We start from the raw sequence: 20,157 nt of genomic DNA, 5'->3' as shown, positions 1-20,157 counted from the left end.
AGTCATATATATATTTGTTTATTTTTGGAATGACAATTATATATTGGGTATGATATAGTAATCCATTGAGAGTATTGGCACTATGATAATAAATACGAAATCTGCATAAATTAAAATATATTTAAGCATATTTTACAGCCATGCAATGTCGAGCGGTCTGCTAGTATAATATAGAAAGCTCTATTTTCTCTTTGAAGAAAAATATTCTTTGAAGTTAAAATGTGTCAACAATTTCTCCCGAATTCTATGTCGGTCAAATTGGTGCAAGTGCCACCGTTTTCTTGTTCTGTTTTTTCTTTCGCTTTGCTTCAGTAGTATGTCTACAACCTCGTTTTTAACGGCTAGAAATTTACGACTTTAAGATGAATCATATCTTTACCACAGATGCTCATTTTAAAATCGTAAATTACTAAACGTTAAAAAAATTCAATAGTTAAGACAGTTGCAAATACGCGTAGATATGATGAATCGAATCGAAAAATACTCGCTTAAAAAATGAAATTAAAAACAATTTATGTGTGTACGTGTGTGTGTGTGTGTGTGTGTGTGTGTTTTACAGGGACAGTCATTACTTATCACCGCCCTAAGTCCACTCGAGGATGACGGTTAATGCGTTTACAGTGGTCATCGGAACAACAGACTAGTAATTGTTAGTGGCAGAAAATGGGAATAATTTGATTATTTAAGGGGACGGCTCAACAAGAACTTGTTTAAATTGGATGTGAAAACTGTCATATTGTAGTCAGCTTGGAAGCAGGCTAGCGGAACAGAGTTCCATAGGCGGGCGGTTCTAGGAAAGAAGCTTGCAACATCTCCTCTGTGGGGAAGAGGCTGTAGGGAAGAGAAAAGGGCATCACCTACCAGGTTCCAAAACCGGTTTTGAAACCTGTCTAGGCAATATAGGGCGCTCCAAGCAGCTCTTGCCCCGATGTGGCAACAGTACTTCATCCTTGGACGTACCTAGTTCTTATACAAGTAGAGAATTGCATCAGCAGTAGAATGATCCAACCATTTTCCCCGTCGATCTTTGCAATGGATTTTGCATGTGTTCCATTTCTGATCAGGAGTGAAGGTCAGTTCCAGAAATTGGTCTAAACATTGTGTTTTATATATAATTATTTTTTTACTATAATAATTAAATACGTATCTACAGACACTAGTGTTTCATCCTTTCAGGAATCTTCAGTGCAGGGTGTCACGATTAACACCAGTCGACAGATTCAAACTCGGCAACACGAGACATCTCTGGTTCGATTAGCAAAGACTGTATCCATTCGGCTACCATTAACCGCGTGAAATAACGTTGAATTTAAACATTTTAATTTTAAATGTTCTTTACGTCAGTCAGACAGTGATCTAATCGTTTTACGATGATCTATGCATAAGAGCTAAATTGACCGACTTTTAATTCAACTGAAAGTGCTCAACGATAAGAAACGAATTTCTTAAAGAGGCTGTCATAATTATTTTTTTTACTATAATAATTAAATACCTACAGACACTAGTGTTTCATCCTTTTGGGAATCTTCAGTGCAGGGTGTCATAGTTAACACCAGTCGACAGATTCGAACTCGGCAACATGGGCCATCTCTGGCTCGATTAGCAAAGATCGTATCCATTTGGCTATATATATATATTTAGACAAATATTATTGAATAGCACGGAATTATTCTGTTTTACAATTTTCCTTTTTATCTTCTCCAATCTCCAAATAGTCCTTTTTGTGTTTTTCTCGAAATTGTATATGTTGGATCCATAATAAAAGTGAATGTCCATTCCGCTATAAAACGAATATAATAAGGAATCTTATACACCGTGCAAAGGTGATTTCCTCCAGCAAAAAAATATTCTTTAATAAATTAAAAAATATAAAACAAGTGTTAGTAAATAATCAATTCCCTAACTCTCTTGTAGATAAAGAAATAAAATTAGCCATTAGTAATTTGAATCAAATTAGTAATATTCAAGAAAATTATCAACCTGTTAATATATATTACCGTAACCAGTTACACAAAAACTCAAAAATCGATGAGAGTATTCTTAAAAATATAATCCGTAGATATGTGGCTCCCAAAAATAATAAAAAAAATAAAATTTATTATATATTATAAAAAAATACAGACAACAAGCCTTGTAATGAAAAACAACATTTCGCAAACAAATGACCTGTTGGAAAGGACCAATGTAGTTTACAAATTTAGCTGCCCAATAGGAGAGTATCTCCAATATTAGTAGCTACGTTGGTTCAACAACTAACACATTGTCGTGAAGATTGACTCTCCACCTCTCTGACTCTAGCTCCATATCACAACATTTGAAAGGACATGGCTGCCAACATTCGAAATTTCGAAGAATTATGGTAGAAAATACAAGAGTATTGGAAAGTGAGAGAAATGTAAATAGGCTAAGATTACTCGAAGCATTGTATATTAAAACATAGAAGCCTCAAATAAATAATATTAATTATGAGTGCAGCCGGAACGTTTTGAAATGTTTGGGATAAATGTTTGATAATGTATATATGTGTTTGTATATATAAATGTGTTTAATATATGTAAAAAAAAAAAAGGAAGAAAAAAAAAGAAGAAAAAGAAAAAAAAGAAAAAAAAGAAAAAAAAGAATAAAAAGAAAAAAAAGAAAAAAAAGAAAAAAAAGAATAAAAAGAATAAAAAGAAAAAAAAAGAAAAAAAAAGAATAAAAAGAAAAAAAAAGAAAAAAAAAGTCCGCCCATTTAACTTGTAACAAATTACCACGTGACTAGTAAAAAAAATATATAAGTAAATTAAAAAACAGTCTACATTTATTGCTACAATATGCCTGAGGATGATAGAAGTACTTCTGTCGAAAGCGCTCGCGATTATGGATCCAACATATACAATGCTTCGAGAAAAACACAAAAAGGACCATTCAGAGATTGGAGAAGATAAAAAGGAAAATTGTAAAACAGAATAAATCTGTGCTATTCAATAATATTTGTCTAAATGTGAAAATGCTGCCTCGGGATAAGACACTGATTAGAAATCAGATGAAAGATCCTGATAGATACTACTTGAAGTAATACTTTCAGGGTGATCCTAGCCAAAAAGAAGAAGCTCAATATTTAAGCATAGAGCAATATATAAGTTTAGTGGTCATAGATTAAGGAAATCAACATAACCCCTTCTATATATTCCTTTTGTCAAACAATAAATTCTTAATTCGAATATATGTGTCTATATGTTGGTTTTTCAGAATTTAAATATAACCACTAAACATATATATATATATATATATAACTACTTCATTTACTCACATAAAATTAATATACGAAAGTATAAATTTATGCGTAAACTTTAAGTATTTACTTCAAAAGTGCTCAATACGTAGGTAGAACTCGTTAGTAAGTTATAAAATAATCGCCATATATATTTTATAGCTTACTATATATATATATATATAAACGAACGTATACAAGACAATATCTGAAGCCTTAGAAATGACCTTCAGTCTGTAGTTCACTTTTTTTGTTTCATTTTACTTTAGTCAAAGTTCTCAGAAATCAAGGGACGCAACTTCCTGGAGTTAACACTTAATCCTTATAGGAGATACATAGATATTCAAATATCCCATTAATATTTACCTCTTAAACACTGAACTAGTAAATAATCTGAGAACATTATTTCCCCTCGACCCAATTGATGCTTTAAATATGCTATAGTATACATTTCTTGTCTCTTAGTCTTACTGAATTCCAGGACAAGAATTGATCTAGTCTGGTGGAGTATCCAGCTTTATGCTGTTATTTGAGGTAACATCATTTGGAGAAGGTACCCCATTCCTTGTAAAAACCAGTGTGACTTAGCTATACAAAGTAAATTTTATTTGAGCCGCAAACACTATGTTATCTGAATATTTAGTCAGGGTTTACTTGTAGGAAAAAGTATCTACATGCCAGATTTTTCTGACAAACCTTTGTACAAAGAGACCTTAGATACTCGAGGATAATGTCTAGTAGGCATTCAAGTTCTCTCCAGTAGACATTCAAGGTCTAATAGAGACGTAGATGGATGTTAACATGTAATCCTACTGTTGCATAGAGCACTCCGAGCTCGTCATAGACTGTTATAGCTAGATTGAAATATAATTGTTATTGTTTAGAAATTAGGTTTTAGGAAAAATAGCTTACATTCGTTTGTAGAAAGAATGTTTGAAGGAAAATGTTTATAGTTAAAGTTGACTCTAGATTATAATATAAACAAAAAAAAAAAATCCAAAATAATAATAGAAGTGGAATCACGCCTCATTTTAGATATGTAAACCTTTGAGATTCTGATGTAATCTGACCTCGAGGTCACTTAAGAACTGACGTGGATTTTGTAGAGATTGAGTTTTTGGGGACAGTTAAAATTTATACCTCAGCGAGAGAGGTTGAGACTTCTTGAGAACGGCTAGGGGGCAAACCGAAGCTAAGTTAGAATGTAATGACAGAGTTGCAAAGACATCTGAGGTTGAGACAACCAAAAGCTGGTTAAAGAATAAACCATGTTTGTTGTGTTGATCTCTGCTAAGGAAAAGAAATCTTTGTTCCAGCACCGTCCGATGATAACAAAAAAGGGCCTCTGAATGAATCCATCGGACAGTAAAAAGGTTAATTCTGTATATATGTTTGTGAACTGTTTTGTACATACACAGTTAAACACACACGTCATATCACACACGTTGTATATAAACACACCACAGACCCAAAGAGACAAGTCAGTTATATATATACCCACCAAATACAAACGACTATAACATTACTAAAACAAAACTCCTTTCTTTCAACAATTACAACGAACCTTTCCAGTTACTGATTACCACGGATAATAACACTTTAGCTAAGAGTTCATCATTCAAACTCCTCAACCTAACGTTCACACGTAACATAAATTGGAACAAATACATAGAAGACATTGACAAGGCTGCTGCAAAGAGGTGGACTACTTCAATAGCACTAGAAAAATACTCGCAATTGACAATATCTACAAAGCCATCATTTACCAAATATTTACAAATACTGTTGTCACATATGAGCTCTATTGGGAAGAGCCTAAAAAATGAGTCTCAAATTACGATCAAAGCCTCCATTCACTCTCAAAAGACACATGATACCCCCTGTGGGCACTGCTGAGCATGTAATTAGGTGGCAAGGGTTGCCACAATCCCAACCACACCTGTCCTAAATCAGCATTGCTCGAGTCCAGTGGCAAGAAGAAGTGCTAGACGACTGGAAACAATGCCGAGATAAGCGGAGGGCACATACAGCACTTGGAAGTCCCAAATGGTCACCCATCTAGTACTGGCCAGGCTCATTGTTGCTAGCCAGGCTCATCGTCTCAAATTTTATAGTTCACAAACTGTCAAATAAACTCCAACTCTGGTCCTATTGCCATAATGTTGCATCCCTATGCTTGTTGTGCGGATACTATAATAGAATGTGCACTGACGAACTCGTAGCACTGGTGCCCCCTCAACGTACTTCAAACTAATTTGACAAGCAGCAAAATTCCATGCATTCACTATAGAAGCCCCCCCCTCCCCTATGCTATCAAAGTCTATTTTCTGTAGGCTGCTTTTGAACCCAGTCAATGACAGGCACTTTTGCTAGTATATATATATATATATATATATATATATATATATATATATATATTAGTACAAAAGTGAACTTGTCTATCTGCGTAATTGTCTATCAAACTACTTTGTCAATTTTTGGTCTACAAACTTGAAACTTGATATATGTGGTATTCAGACACATGGAACAAAATTGATTTGGTTTTAGCTGGAAAAATAGTTGCTAAGGGGTGAAAATGCTTTACGCATGCACAAATATGCATTTATACATTTACCTGTATTCATTTGTCAAGTTTTATATGGATGTGTGCTTTGCTTAGATGGTAGTGAATACTGCTAGAAAGCTAAATGTTTTGGTTTCGATTATAGCTGATGGCACCCAAGTGACTTTTGGTTTTTAAACTTTTGAAATCACTATTATATATTGGGTACAATATAATAATAAACATGAGAATTGACTCTATAATAATACAAAATCTAAAAATTAAAATATAATATTTAAGCATATTTAACAACCAGGCAACACTAGGCGGCGTACTAAGATATTTCGGATTTTGTAGTCATGCCTTATTGCATTTTATTTTCTTTTGATAGTTTGATAGTTGCTATTTCTTCTGAGGAGTTAAGGACAGAATAGATTTATTAATTGATATAATAATTAAATGAATGATTTTGCACTACGAAACAGTTGCTGTCGTGAATTATGAATGTCAACGTACTTAAAGGAATAATTTGTAAGATGAAATTTTGAATATAGACTTTTGTCATATGCTCTGTAAGCTTCTGTTGAGCTTCATAGATTAAGGATTGTTACGAATAAAAGGTGAAATATAAATGTAAAAACAAAAATATATTTCCACAGAATATATATATATATATATATATATATATATATATATACTAGCATTTCAGCCCGGCGTTGCCCAGGTATGTTGAGCAAAAAAAAAAAAAGTGGTAGTAGGAAGGCAGGCTCGAACCCGTACTGCGAAGGAGGAAAAGAACAGGGAAGAAACCTGACGTCTTTGCTATTACGACCACCGCCAAACCGGAAGTGATGTAGGTTTAAATTAAGGCTAGACAATCGAAAGGAGAAGATGACTTTTAAAAATATCGGCAAAAAAAGCGACCCCCCGCCGTAGAACAGTGCCCAGTTGAAGGTGAAGATATTAATGTTTTAGTCAATTTTTCGATATTTGTCGTCTGAAAGGCCGAACTTCAAAACGATACTAATCTTGGTAAAATCCGTCGGCTCTGTCGAAAGTTTTAGGCAGATATGCAAACATACATACATTTATATATTGGTAACTAAAAATTTTCGACCCAAACCGATTAAAAAGCTTGCCCTATCTCTGAATACCCTTTATGTAAAATTTCAAATGTTTAGACCAGAAATTGTTTGAGTAATTTGGTAGAGACCGCAGAGGTCAAATTTTCCATAGTCGGATTTGTCCACGGTTTGCTTGATCAGTGTTAGTTAATAGAACTCCTTGTGCGTGTGGCAAGTTTTCTCAGGTAGTAGAGCGCTCACCTTGCATACAAGAGGCTCAGGTTTCGAATCCCGGATTTGGATATGTCTAACTGATGAGCCCAAATGACGGCGAAACTAGAGTTTTGGATTTCTGGTTTGTTGGCTGTCATGGCTCTTGTGAGCTGCGACGTTGTTTGGCTGTGGAAATAATTGTGTGTGTATCATGCTGTAAACCAAAGTCACAGCTTATAACATAATGGAATTGTTTTATTTTATGTAAAAGAGATAATACGTCTATTTTTAATATATAATTTTTTTTTTTTAATTCATAAAATTTCGGTTTCATTGCTTCTTACTAGTTTCATCTTGCCGGTTACTATTGTCTTCAACATTTTATGATATTGCTATTTTTTTTTTTTTTAGTTTATTTTATATCTAGATAACAATTGCTCATCAGAACTTATCCTTTGTGTCCAGCCGAAAATGACATATTTTATTTCTTGAAGACGAGCATTGAACATAAAGAAAACAAAAAGGAGAAAGTTTCGTGCAAGATTGGTTTTGTTGTTAATCGTTGTTATTAGAGAAAAGACATAAAAACCTTTCACAATTATGGAAACATGCAATAACTTTTATGATTTTTTTTTTTTTTTTTACTATTAATTAATGCAAATAAAGATTACTGCCACTCAGTCGTAAAGGGCTACCCTTGAGTTGAGCATTAAAAGATAGTAATAGCATAGTTTTGTCTTCAGATACGAAATCTACATCTATTATATAAAAGGAAGTTGTCTGTGCATCTATGTGTATATGTTCAACTAAAAATAAAAAACTACAAAAGAAAGAGCTACAAAGTAATATTTGCATCATTATTTGGATGATGTTCTCATCTCGAGTTTTATTCATGCTTGAATTGTCTGCAAGGATAAAGTACTTGCTAAAATTCAGTTGCAAGTCACTCTTCTGGAGGTTGAAGGTTCAATCCTCAGTGTGAGAAACACTCAAAATACAATTGCAAATTACTTAAGACTCCTACCTAGTTAAAATTGATAGAACAAGAGCATGCTACTCCCCATGGATTAAATAAAGGGTTCCGTTCGAAATTCTGTGCAGATTCCCGAGTTTGGCAAAAGTTTAACAAGTTGAAGAATGTTGGAGGTTGCATTGATTGAAACGTGCGAATAACACTGAAGATGAGAGCAGTAGTGTGAATAATACAAATACGAAATAGCTACAAAGTTGGTACAATCTTGATCGGCGTTTCCTTGGATGAATAATATTTAAAATAAAATAAAAAATTATTTATTCTTTACATTAAACTGCGTCAGGAAAGAGGATTTTTCAGCCATTCATTTAATATACTTATTGGGAAAGAAAATGCGAACTCATTACCGAGAAATCTATTATATAAAGGAGACTTGTCTGTGTGTGTATATCTAGAGAGAAATGGGCTGGACAAAAGAGAAAAAGTTGGTATTTTTTATCAGCGTTGTCCTAGAAAAATCTATATAATTACAAAACTCTGCAAACCGCCGGCTGTCCTTGCTTGCTTGAATCTTTTCTTTGACAATCGGGTGATTACATCTTTTAAAAAAGTTTTTTTTTTAAATTCCATTTTCACTCCAAACAAGGCACAGTGCCACTTTGATGTAGCAGGCTACCATTAGGGACATAAATTGAGGGATACTATGTAGGGAGTTGAGCAGCAAGATGTCTGTTCACATTACACTTGCACTTCTGCATGTCAGTACAGTCAGGGAAGCAGGAACCTGGAAAGGAATTCCAAAGCTTAGCAGTTCTGGGGAAGAAACTATTGGAGTAGAAGGCTTTCTTACATCTAGGGATCTCTACTGAGTAGAGATGGATTTAGCTACTTGTCGGGTTTGTCGGAGGTGTTTATGTCATGGGGGCACAAGTGCTTGTATTTCGTCAGAGCATTCACCATTAAAAACTTGTAGAACAGGCAGAGGGATACAATATTTCGTCGATGGGGCAGAGGCTGAAGCTTAGATGACAGTTCAGGACCTATCAGGTTGGCAACTCTCTTTTGAACCCTGTCCAGGAGTGATAGACAAGTAGCAGATGCACCAGCACAAAATGTGACAACAATACTCCATACATGGGCGAATGGTGGCCTTGTAGAGGTACACGATGCTTCTGGGCGTAAATAGCTTTCTAACATGGTAGAGAGAGCCCACCTTCTTTGCAGCGACCTTGGCAATGCTCTCAATGTATCTGTTCCAACTCATGTTCCCTGTGAACGTTAGGCCAAGGAGTTTAAAAGAAGTACTTTCACGTAATGTGTCTTTGGTCATTGTTATTGGTGGTAGAGAATGTTTTTTTAAATTATTGAAGGAAACAAGCTTAGTCTTGGCAGCATTGAATGTGATCAGCATGTTAGCCTTCTCAGTTGTCGTGCAAACAACCTCATGATTGTTTGATAGTAGAGGAATTGTTGACTGCCCATTATTTACTACACTGTTGTAGATTTTCCAAAAATCACAGGTTCCTAATTTCTGTGCTCGATGCATTTTCTGGTGGTTTCTGTGTATTCTGTCTTAGCTGTCACTATTTCTCTCTTACAATTACTTCTAGCTTCTATATACTTTTGTCTGTTTGAACTGGACTTATGTCAGTTGAATCTGCGGTAAGCATGCTGCCTTTGGGCAGTGGCAGCTGCACAATTAGAAGTAAACCATTGGGAAGAGTGGCGCTTGCTATGGATTTTCTGCATGGGAACATGTGCTTCAATTGCCGTTTTGAACCAGTGGGAAGAGAAAAGATATTTCCCCGTGGGGCATCTCTGATGCGATCCCTGATGGCTTCCCAGTCAGCCTTTTTATCATACTGCATTGTTTTGAGCAATGGCTCTTCAGTTTTGGGTCGAGAATTTAGGGCGATTTCTACCATTATCAAAGCGTGATGAGCATTCCCGAGTGGGCTGTTGGTATTCGATACAATCATCAGTAACTGATCAGAAATAGATCTAGAAGTGAGGCATGTTAATCTTGCTGGTGTTGGAAACGTGACCGTCTGTAATAGGGAATGAGATATAGAGAAGCTATGTGTTGTGCTACCAGCTGCATGTGTGTAAGTAGAGAATCCAAGCTACTGTGGTGGACATTGAAGTCACCAAATACATGTACTTGTGCGCTAGAATTGAGGGAGAGTGCTGTATCTATGCTGTCAGAGACTATTAGGGTACAGTCCTGGGAAGATGGAGAGTGGTAGAGAAATATAAGTACTTAATGTTATGTTGCATGTTAAGTCTTAAAGCACTTAAAGGCCTGGTCACACGCACACATACATATATGTACATACATATACATGTATACAGACATATACACATGCACACATATATGTACATACATATATATGCATGCACACATATGTACATACATATGCATGCACACACACACATGTACATACATATGCATGCACACACACACATATGTACATACATATATATGCATACACATGCACACACACATATATGCATACACACACACACACACATATATGCATACACACACACACACACATATATATATATATATATATATAGCTTGCTTTCTTAAATACCAGCCAATGTATTAGAAAGGAAAGAACCGAAGTCATTATAAGATGATCCAAATACATAATTAATATACAAGCAGCCAGTTTTATTTTACAAGTACCCAAAGAACGTTCTATTTTTTTTTTTTTGTTCAACAACACACTTTATCAGAATTTATTCTTTGTTATCCAACATAAATGTTACGTTTTATTTCTTGACGACAAACAAATGCATTCAAGACAAACAGAAAAAAGAACGACGGTCAATCTGACATTTATGTTAGGGAAATGAAATTCCCAGTCTGTAAACATGCAATGGATTTTATGATCTTCATTCAAACCGATAATGAAGTACAAAAAAAAAAAAACATGCATGGAGGGCATAAGGTCATGAGTAATGTGTTTGCCAAACTCAAAGTCTCTTTGAAATAATAAAAACAAAATCATGCATGCATTCATAAGAGACAAGTGTCTACTGACCTCCTCAAAGGATTAGTGGACATCAGATTCCTGGCACCATCATGGGAAGTGGCCTTCGCTGCTTCTCCAGCATCTCAGATGGGCTCAATAGAGTATGGGACATTTTTAATGAGAAATTCAAGAAAACAAAAAATGACCCAGCACTCGAGTGAAGGGAGGGGAGAGGAATCAAAGAAAACAATCATCACCTCATCATAAAAAAAAAAAAAAAAAATCAATTCTTTTATACTAGCAGGGCTACTCGGCATAACATTTTTATTCAAACTATTCTCTTTCTCCTCCTTTCGTTCCCTTCTTTTTTCTCAGCCCAGCCCATTCCTCTCTCTGTACATACACACACTCTTTTATAGATTTTTTCACGTAATGAGTCGGCATATGGGAATCAACTCCTTGATTAAAAAAGCATGAGAATTAATTCCTTTTAGTAAGTAAAATAATTTGTCCCAGAAAATACTGATAAAGAAAATATTAACTTTGTGGGCATTTGTTTTGTCGGGTTTTTTCTTTTCAGTTTTAACCGGGCATACAAACATACAATTGTCCTTTATATTATAGATAATAACGTGATAAGACAATTTCAAGTGTGCATGTATGTTATCACATTTCTTATTTTAAGAAACGGGATTGCCCAATCGCAAAAGGTGCAACGTAAAAAATATTTTACCTAATACTGCTGCTGTATTAAATATGAAACAAAGTAAAATACACTTTCGTGACTTTTGGGCTAAAAGAAAAGTGTAGATGTTTTAGTGGTGAATTCTCTGACGAACTGCAATCACTTGTGCCCCCACAAAGTGAGCACCCTTGACAAACCCGACAGGCTGCTAAATCCCACCCCCACACTGTAGATATCCCTAGATGTAAAAGATCTTTCTACTCCAATAGGTTCTTCCCCAGAACCGCTAGACTTTGGAATTCCATTCCAGGTCACTGCTTCCCCAACATTACTGACGTGCAGAAGTTCAAGTGTAACGTGAACCGACATCTTGCTGCCCAAATCCCTACATAGTACCCCAGTAGTTGTTGCCCCCTGATAGTAGCCCCCTACACCAAAGTGGCAATTTGCTTTGTTTGGGGTGAAAATGTAATAAAAAAAAAAAAATTTTTTTTAAATACATGCCTCGGAATTCAGGAAAAAAATGGATAAAAGTAGTGAACTTGTGTGTACGAAAAGGAGTCAATTAGCATGTGTTTCCTGATTGACCATGGCGCACACAGTTCCTGATCTTGTCGAACCCTTTGACTAAATTAACCTTTTAGAAAGTAGAGTAAATGAACCCCCCTCCGGTCAATGAACCCCTCCAAAATACACATTCCCACTTTTACTTTTTATCCTAGGCTTCCCCCAAACTGTACTTATCTGGGAAGGACACCATCCATCCCCCAAAAATCATCGCAATTTATTTTTTCTACCACTTAGATACCACACCAATTTAGAGCTTAACCTGCTTGTTTTCGGTCCTGAACAAACCAAAAAAAAGTATGCGATTTATTATTTAGGAAAGATTTGGAAGGTACCAAACATTTTTTTTTTTTATTTGTTTTTGTTCTTTTACCCCTACCCCTCCTTTACTAGTGAATTTGTATATGAATATATTTATGGAAAAAATAAATTTCAAAATAATAAAATTACTCTTAGAGTAAATATGGTATTATGGCGATTGATATGATTCTAGCAAAGAGTATGATAGTCATTTGTATCATTTTAGACCTAAGATGAACAACCACCCCCATTTTCCCTCCACTTTTGATGATTTCGTGCGTAACTTGTTTGAAATATAAAATTTTATATTTATTTATGCAAATAAATAATTCAAAGTGTAATATCTGTTCTGTTCATAGAATGATGTGGCTTGAACATGTGACTATGGTCTCCATATACTTAAGTATAGGTGAAACAGTCACATGTTCCAACCACGTCACAACACATTTAAAAAAAAAAAAAAAAAAAAATTTATTCCAAAACTGATGGAGTCAGTTGAAGCTGTGAGTTGGAATGTAAACACTTACCAGTTGTTTTTACCCAACACGGACTTCTATTATTGTACCTAACGGAATAAATTTATTCTATATTTTATATCTGGGTATTATTTTCCATTCGACAATACAACAAAATATATTTTTGATTAGTTTGAAAATGTCTTGGGTCTTGTCAGGAGATGATAACGAGCTTGTGTTCAAGAGGCGCACAACAATGGAAACAGATGTGAACACAAATGTGGAGAAAGTATATCTTTTAGGTTTCTCTAAAGTTTTACTACCTGGGTGATGCCATTAACGCAAAGGGGTGGAACAGGTGCTAGTGTGATTGCAAGAATTAGGAGTGGACATAGTAAGTGCAGGGAATTTCTACCATCAATACTCAGCAGAGTGGTACCTCTGTCAACTAAAAGAAGAATCTATCAAGCATGTGTACATAGCGAGATGATTAGGGCTATGACAACAGCATATTCTTTTGTTTCGACTCTCGAGTATATATCCGACATAGTTAATCCACTGAGAACCACAACACAATATAAAACCATATAAGATATCAAAAGATACACACTCGAGAGTCAAAACAATGAAAATATGCTGCTGTCCTAGCCCTAGTGATGATGTATGCAAGTGAAATAAGAGTTGAGGATATGTGTTGCATGAAAATAAACGATATATAAATGATACAATGGACGTGTAATACGAGTCTTAAAAGAAGACTTGGATCTGATAACCTCAGAGGAAGATTAAATCTGGAAAGGAATCGAGATATGTGTGCAAAACAGGAGACTTCATTGGTATCGCCATACTGAAAGAATGGATGCGAGTTCTTGGGTTAGTAGATGCAAAATAGTTGAGGTACTAGGTGCAGTTCACAGGGGACGGCAAAGGAAAACACGTGATGAAGTAATAAGGATGAACCTGAGAGAAAGAGGGATAAATAAAGACTATGTCAAAGATAGATTAATTTAGAAGTCAATTTTTTTTAAACCGTCCAACACATGTCAACATGTAAAACAGGCGCTAAACTGAATAAGATTATTGGCATTTATTAAACGTTTCAAATGTATTATGAATCCGTTGATTGCTGAACATTACAGTGATGTAACAGATGCTTAGCCAGAGAAAGAAGGGTATTCAGATAGCTGAAAATATCTTTGATCAGAGTCAGACCACCCAAGAGATATTCTTTGTTTAAAAAAGTAAATGCCCCATTTGACGGGGAAAGTCATACAGGAATTGGCTTTTGTGGGAAAAGTGGTTTTCCATAGATTGATTCCAGATAAAACACCTGTGAATGGAGACAGTCCTAGATGTTATATTCAGTGTATGTCTCAAGTAACTGCCAAGAAATTACCACTAACAAAAGGTCAAAACCAGCCAAGGATGAAGAGATCCCAGGAGAATAGAAAGAAGTAGTTGTAGTTAGCCCACCTGCCCTAAAAGTGAAGGAGGAAGAGTGCAAGTTGAACCTTTGAGCAGCAGTTTATTTTTGAGAGGGCTACAAAGTAGTTTTTGTGAGCGTTGGGTCCCTTTGGGGTTTTCAGTCAGGGGAGCTTTATAATGGGACTTATATGTTTCAGTTTGGTCAAGCTAAGATTCAATGCTGCAAATATCATTCGTCAAAGTAGATAGGTACAATTTGTAAGCTCAAAATAAATAAAAATAAAAAAATAAACAAATATCTTTGGTTTATAAACTGGGCATCTGGTTTTGCTTGGTATGAGGAATCGTCATTGCAATGCTGCCATATATGGTGCATTGTCACAGTATTACACGAATCCTGCAAACAAAATGAAGCAGCAGAAGTTTCAAGCAATTTCATCATCATCCAAAAATATTGAAAATCTGGCATTGGCAACCAATTTATGGTCAAAGACAAGAAAGGATTTTTGAGGCAGCATGCTATCAGGAAGAACAGCATTCAAGAGAGAACGACAAAGAATATGAAAGGTTCACTACGATGTTTATTTGGAGTCGACATATACAGAGAAAATATATTTATAAAAACAAAAAAAAAGTTAAAACTGGATTGCCATAAAAGAGATAAGAAAGTAGAAAGTGGACGTTGGGTTAACTTTCGACAGCCTCGTAACTCTTGCTTCCCTTATTTTGTCCTTTAGTCCTCACATTCAACCAACAATCTTTCTGACAGAAAGGGAAACATTACTGTTTTCTGGATTGGAATCTAACACTTATCGCTGGATAGTTTTTAACCTTGAAGTAGTAGAGACATTTTTAGCTCCTTACACCAAGTAGATTCATGCCTTGTCTGGAGCGATTTCCATAAAAAGAAATAAAATAACAAACATGATCTAATGTTTCATCCAAGTCCCAGATTTAAAAAAAAAGATTTTTTTATATTCCCTTTCTTCAAAGCAAATATTCAGAGAAGACTTTCTTCTATGTTTAAATAAATAATTCATTACTTCACAAATTTAAAATTTTTACCGTGATGATCATGATGATATTCACATGGGTGGCATGATTATGATGATTTTTGTAACAAAGTCACTAGTTGGTAGAGCTGGGGGGGGGGGGGTCGTACCTGAATTTAGGAAGAGAAATCTGATTGAAAAAGAAAGTATGCATAACTCTAGATGCGTTCAAAATTCTCAATCAGAGGGTCAGGTTAGTCTGTCATGCTTGCATTTGAAATCCCATTTCCGCCAGTCTGTCATGGTTAAGTTTTTTTGTTTTTTTTGTTTTGTTTTTTTTTACTGTGGGGGTGTATGTACAGCATGTCACCCATCAATGATTTATTTAATGCCAAATCAAATTGTTGGCTAGGACAGAAATTGAAAAGTTCACTTTGTATATTGGCAGCAGAGAGCAATAGTGAAGTCTGGCAATACTGTGATACAATAAGGCAATGTTCATAAATAAGTCTGGTAGCATCGTCATAAAAAAGGACGGTCGTTGGTAATGAGTCTGGCAATATTACCAGAGAGAAGGCAGTGGTTGTAAATAAGTCTGGCAATATTGCCATAAAAAAGAACAACCGTTGGTAATAAGTCTGGCAATATTGTCAGATATAAAGAAATGGTTATAAATAAGTCTGCTAATATTGTCATAAAAAAGAAACCGTTGGTAATAATTCTGACAATATTGCCAGAGAGAAGGAAGTCGTTATAAATAAATCTGGCAATATTGTCAGATAGAAGGCGACGAGTATAAATAAGTTTGGTAATATTGTTATAAAAGAGGGCGATGATTGGAAATAAAATTGGTATTTGTGTTGTCTGGAAAGATAGTATTGTTATGCAGTGATTGAGAATAAGTCTGGCAGTAATGTCATATACCAAAAAAGAAATTCTTTAAAAGTTTGATTTTATATTACCAGTAGAGGGCAAAAGAAGGAAAGAATTTGGTAATATTATCATAGAAGAAAGCAATAAATAACTCTTGCAATATTGTCATGGTTTGAAATAAGTCATCCAATATTATCATAGAAGAAAGTAATTGTTATAAGTAGGGCTATGACAACAGCATATTCTTTTCATTGTTTTGACTCTCGAGCGTGTATCTGTTGACATCTTATATGCTTTTATACAGAGCGATGCGGTTCTTGGGTGATTAACTGTGTCTAACTGTGTGGGATATATACTCGAGAGTCAAAACAATGATGAGAATATGCTGTTGTCATAGCGCTAGTTATAAGTCTGGAAATATTGTTATAAAAAAGGGCAACAGTTGAGACTATTTCTAGTATTATTGTCATGAGAGAAGACAATATTGCCATGCAAGAGAGAATAATCCTAGTAGTATTGTCATATATGGGGCTAATGATAGAGAATAGGTCTGGTAATACTGTCATACAAAAGGACAATGGCAGTGAATAAGTCTGGCAATGTTGTCATATAAGAGGACAATGAGAGGGAAAAGGTCTGGTAATATTGTCATACAAGAAGGCAATAGTCTGGTAATATTATCAAACAAAGGGGCAGTAGTAGGGAATGTCTAGTAATATTGTCATACAAAATGGAGATGGTAGGGTATAAGTCTAACACTATTTTTGTACAAGGGAACAATATTTTCCTCTACAAAAAATATTTTCTTTCAAACTTAATTATATTTGAAGTACCAAATCTTTTCAAAACTCACCACTAATTTTAAATTAAAAATATTTTACATTTTTCAAAGATAGAAAACAATTTTTTTTTAATTAAAATAAATTATACAACGGAATAGAAGAAATCTTATTTTAAATCTTATGAAAAGGGGAAAAGATTGTGGAACATCATCTGAGATGGTTTTTTTTTTTTTGTGGGAGGGACGGAAGAGACGATTTCTTTAAACTCGAAAAGACATTCTGTGATCAGAGGAAATTGACAAGTAGGAAAATTTAACAGGGCCAAAGTCGAGGTAAGTGTTGCAGAAAGAGACTGAGAATGAGAAATAAAAGAGAAATTTTTTGCATTTGTCCAAAAGTGTAAAAAGAACAGTCACATTTTTTTGGAGCCAATAGGAAACCGGCATTCCTAACTGCAACATCCTATTCTGTGGGGCACGCATATGGATTCAATAAAGATTTTCACACTGCTTTATAATGTCTCTGCCATAAAAAAGTTACTTAAAACAAAAAAAAAAAAACTATCCATTTTGATAACAAATAAATAGATTTTGTTTTGATTTTATTATTAGAAAATATTAGAAGATTATTAGAAGAGAGTCATTCCCTGTCAAATTAATAAAAGGTCAAACGATGTCTGGCGCTTGTACATGATAGCAAAGGAACCATTTTTTTTGGTTTTTCAGTTTGGAGATTTGGAGAGTGAATAGCAAGGGCAGACAAGCGTATATCAGGGACAGACATATGCAATTTAAGAATTCCCTAAGGATTTCTCCGAAGATGGTCATAACTACACTGAACGCCTCAAATATGCAGAATATCATACTTTTAACTTTGGACTAGAAAACAGTCAGGAAAAAAATAGTTTTCTCAAAATTCACACGCATTTCAATAATGCATGCTGAAAAATATTTATAAATGCTAAAAGTCATATATTTTCACAATTATCATTCGTTCATTACAAGCAATAAAGTTTAATACTTATTTATATTTTATGAGTTACAAAAATTTCAGAATTTTGATTTGTTCTGAAAAAAAAATAAATAAATGAAAAACCTCTATTTTGTGTTATTATAATTTTCTTACATTTATTTTAATTCAATAAATGGGTTACAAAAATATTCTATAAAAAATTTTAAAAAAAAAAAACATGCATTCTAAATTTCAGAATTTTGACTTTGTAATGAAAAAAATCTATTTTGTGTTATTATAATTTTCTCATATTTATTTTAATTCAATAAATGTTTAACAAAAATTTTCACATAAAAAAAAGAAAAAAAAAAGCATTTGACATTTTCAATTCGGTCTTGAAATTGCATTTGTCTATCCCTGAATATGCACTCTCCAAATCTCCAAACTGAAAACCAAGAAAGTGGTTCATTTGCAGTAGTGCACAAGAGCCCAATTTTTTTTTTTTGCAAATTTGCTATTTATTATCATCATCAATAACAAAATCAATGGTGCGGGATGTTTATACATTATCTCTTGTTCTTACTTTTCATCGTCACTGTTTCATTTGTGGTTGTGATACAATAAGCTTCTTTTTTATGCAGAAAAAGGGCACAGTTCACTGAGTTTTCTTCAAGATTTTATTTGGATAGAATTAAATCAGAAGATAGAGAGACTAATAGTGAGGTAATATTTTGCATTTAGATTACAAAGTTTTACTATCTTATCGGCCAAATGCCTCACATGGTGGACTCACAGTATTCGATGCTCCGTGATAGGCTTCCACAGAGACTGATTTAAAAACCTTTGTTTCTTTTAGCTCAAAAACATGACGTCATTCATCATCGTTTGATTCATATCTTGTTTTGTTTAGCATTTTATCGGCCGTTCGCCGTCTCAGCTTTACGTCACCCATCACTGAGAACGATTCAGTTTTGCATATTAGGATTATAACATGCACCAAGTGTGACCCTTGTCAAAATTCACATTAGCTAACTTAATCGCCATCAACATAAGGTTCTTAATATATAACACTATGCTTATACGAGATCGTCATGATACGAATTGAATGACACTCTTAAGTTATGACCTTTTGACCTTTGCAAAAAAGAATGTTTAGTGAAACTGATTTTTTTGGCTTGTTGATTTTCTCTATAATAGACTTAAGTGTTTTTCATGGTTCGTGTGTTTCGTAACCCTTTCTTTTTTTCTTCATATTTTTTTTTTTTTTTAATTCAATTGTATGTCCGAAATTTCGCAAATCACTAACAATTAAACAAATTTTTAAATAATTTATTTTAACATTCATCCTTTGTTCTTATATTAAAAGACAGAAAAATTTTGGAAGCTTTTTTTTTTTTTTTACATCTAATAATTGTATAAATAGAAATTAAAGCATTATCACAACAAAATTAATTTTAGTTTTATAATAATTTTGTTCAATTAATAATTTAATGGTTGAACAACTTTGTAATAATTGAATTTAACTTCCAAAATCCTATTAAAAAATAATTTGGGAATTTGGTAAAAAGAATCGCATAATTAAAAAAAGATAAAAACACTTCCGGGCAACGTCTGTAGGAACAATTAGTTTTGGACAAAATATAAAAAAAAAAAAGAAAACTACTTTTTAGATAAGGATTGATAATTTGGATAATCTGGATTATTCAGACTACTGTTCTCATCTTGGATGTTATTATTTTAGCTGATGTAATCTCCAACCTCCTTCAGGTGTATCTTGTCGAAATCTGTATGAAATTTTAAACTGGACGCTATATTCTTTACTTGTTGCAGAATTTGACCAAAGGAACGTGAAGAAAGTCAGCCCATTACTGACCAAAACGTACTGAGAATAACATTTAAGGTGAGAACAATAGTTCAAATAATGCAAATTCTTAATCCTTATCTGAAAAATTCCAAAACATGAGGATTGATAATTTGTATTAGTCAAACTATTTTCATCTTGGTTGTTAATTCTTTTTATGTTTCGGCCGATGTAACCTCCAACCTTCTTCAGGTTCATCTTTCCAAACTGGGAATCTTTATTTAATTTTAATCTAAAACT

General features: G+C 34.1%; 1 protein-coding gene across 1 annotated transcript in view; it reads right to left on the bottom strand.

Annotated features, from left to right (window-relative positions):
- LOC145245846 (uncharacterized) overlaps positions 1 to 20,157 on the bottom strand; it is a 332,738-nt gene that overhangs the window by 121,077 nt on the left and 191,504 nt on the right. The window lies entirely within an intron of this gene.

This window comes from Euprymna scolopes, chromosome 23, assembly GCF_053919585.1.
Source record: "Euprymna scolopes isolate OS-2025 chromosome 23, ASM5391958v1, whole genome shotgun sequence".
NCBI classification, from domain to species: Eukaryota; Metazoa; Mollusca; class Cephalopoda; order Sepiida; family Sepiolidae; genus Euprymna; species Euprymna scolopes.
Note: the sequence above shows the minus strand (reverse complement) of the source record. Positions and strands in the feature narration are given on the sequence as shown.